We start from the raw sequence: 2,500 nt of genomic DNA on the forward strand, positions 1-2,500 counted from the left end.
TCTATTTTTATTGTTGTTGTTGTTGTTGTTGTTTTTGTTTTCCTAATTATCATTATTTTTATTGTCAATATCATCATTGTTGTTATTGTTGTTATCATTATCATCGTCATTACTATCATTATTATTGTTTTTGCTGTTGTTATGATTATTGTCACTATCATTACCACCATTTTCCCTATTGCTATTATTATCATTTTCATTGTTATCATTAGCATTTTCATTCTCATTTTTATGTCATTTTCAATATCGTCATCAGCGATAATTGTGATTGTATTTGTTCCTGTTGTTGTTGTTCTTGTTCTTGCTCTACTGTTGTTTCCGTTGCTATTGGTGGTGTTGATATCATTGTAATTACCATTGCTATTATTGTTGCTGTTATCATTACTTTCATCATTATTAGTATTACCAGGTATGGCCATTCCAGTCAATATTCATTTTTTTTCTTTTCTTTTCTTTTCCTCTCTACTCCCGACCTCTCTTTTTCCACCACTTTCTTGTTATCAAAGTCTTATTTCGTGTATAAAAAACCGTGCGAGGGGAGGGATGAAAAATGAAATTAATTTTGATAAAAACGGAGAGAGTTTAACATCGTTTCCCCGGGACTTCGTTAATAGATAACTACATATCGAGTTCAAAGGTTAAAGTCCCAGCTCAAGGTAACAAAATTTGAAGGAGAATACAAGCTTCCCTGCACTGCGCAAAATGATATTGTGTTTGGGAGCTAACGATGTAATTGAACAGCGCCAATCTTTCGGTTGCAACATATTGGGAGTCCGTGAAATGCAATCAGATTAGATATTAGCTGTAAGGGATCATGTATTTGCGAAAGATGGCTGAGTGAGGAAAATGACATGGGTGGGGAGAAGGGAGACAGAGGAGAAAGTACGGAACGAAGCGGAGAAAGGAATTGCGGATTATGTATTCATGAAAGATTATTAGACGAGGGGCGAAAAGAGAAAGAGGGAGAAAGAGTGGAGAGAAAAAAGCGAAAGAAGTGGTGAAAGAGAGAAAGAAATATCTACTGATTTCTTTAGAGCAACGGTCTGTTCCTCCCGCGGTTCCTAATTAACCTGATTTCAGTGACTCAACATGGAACTACAGTCCCTGGATATTTCATCAGGCATTTCTCTTGCAGACACGAACGGATGAAAGGGTTACATCGATCCCAGCCCTGGCATTTTCTTCGAATGAGCATCAGAGCTTCTTATTCTCTTCGTGAATATAGTCACAAATTTAGTCCTAGGTACAGAAGGTCGTAGGTGTTTATAATGCTTATTAGCAGTTTTTCCGTTAGCTTACGTTTCATCCATTGTCTTCAGATCTAGATATTAGCTGTAAAGGCCTATCGTTGTACAGTATGTATGACACAAGGGAAATCCTGTTGCTGATGTTCTGGTCATGCGTAGCCTGTCTCTAACCATCAACCTGATTTACACTGAGTTGTTGTTATCATGTTGTTATCGTTGTTTTCTTCTTGTTATTGATGCTCTGTTGTTGTTGCTTTTTCTTCCTTTTTCTCTTTCTTTTTCCTCTTTTGTTCTTCCTTTTCTCTCCCATCTTTTTTCTCATTCTATTGTTTTAGGTCAAAAAGTTGTTTGTGTCCTTATAGATATTAATTTTTGCCAATATTTCCATACTTTACAAAAATAATAACATTAACGTTGCAGAAGCAATCGCCAACATTGCCATGCGTGAAGTAAAATTGTATATAGAATAATTGAATGTCAAAGTGTGTGTGTGTGTGTGTGTGTGTGTGTGTGTGTGTGTGTGTGTGTGTGTGTGTGTTTGGTACAATAAGAAGCACATGCATATAATTTAATATGTTTAAAAAATGAAATCAGAATTACTATATTAATTTTAATGGTCCAAGTTATATTAATGATTAGGCAAGAATGGCCATGGAAAAACAATACGTTATTTTTCCGTTGATTTTAATTTTTTTTTATTTTTCAGGAGGAAATTCTGCAAATCGTATAATCGTCCTTAATTTGCATTTTATGGAGACAAATGAGAACTGCAAATTAGGACAATAACCATCACGAAATATATCACAGTGATAAAAAACAAGGATAAATGGACCGACAGAAATCAAAATGGGAAAGAAAAGAGAGAGAGAGAGAGAGAGAGAGAGAGATGAGAGAGAGCAGGAGGAGAGAGGAGAGAGAGGAGAGGAAGAGAGAGAGAGAGAAGAGAGTGTATGTGTGTGTGAATATATATATATATCTATATATATATATACATATATAATATAATATAATATATTCTATGTTTATAAATATATATATATATATATATATGTATATACTAATATATATATAATAATATAATATATATATATATATATTTAATATATATATATATAAACTAAGTCGTAAGACGACGAAATAAGCTTAGATCCACAGAGACCGTCGTGAATCGTGAGGAGGTACGGGAGAGGGACGGAAAGGAGCAGAAGAAAGAGACAGAATCTCTGTGACGGTCCCGCAACAACTATTCGGGA

This window comes from Penaeus monodon, chromosome 43, assembly GCF_015228065.2.
Source record: "Penaeus monodon isolate SGIC_2016 chromosome 43, NSTDA_Pmon_1, whole genome shotgun sequence".
Taxonomy (NCBI): domain Eukaryota; kingdom Metazoa; phylum Arthropoda; class Malacostraca; order Decapoda; family Penaeidae; genus Penaeus; species Penaeus monodon.